Here is a 285-nt window from a genome sequence, read left to right on the forward strand (position 1 = left end):
AAATCCAATTTGACAGATGCCAAATATGCAAGAAACAATTCTTCTTATGATAAAAATCTTGAAATGGTAAATACTTATGTTGGAAAGTTTCTCCTACTACTCCAAATTCAAAGTATCTAATGTCTAAAAAGTTTATCCACGATTGATTACCTTAAAGAGAAATTAATGAAAAGAGACATTTTCGATTATATAAACCTGGTTCCCCTCGCTTTCTTTTCATTCCTGACCTCACATTCTAAGAAGAAGTTGAGAAAAATCTTCCATTGTCACCCAGTCAGAGCTATT

This window comes from Theobroma umbraticum, unplaced genomic scaffold, assembly GCF_002168275.2.
Source record: "Theobroma umbraticum cultivar Fairchild unplaced genomic scaffold, ASM216827v3 scaffold_55.0, whole genome shotgun sequence".
Taxonomy (NCBI): Eukaryota; Viridiplantae; Streptophyta; class Magnoliopsida; order Malvales; family Malvaceae; genus Theobroma; species Theobroma umbraticum.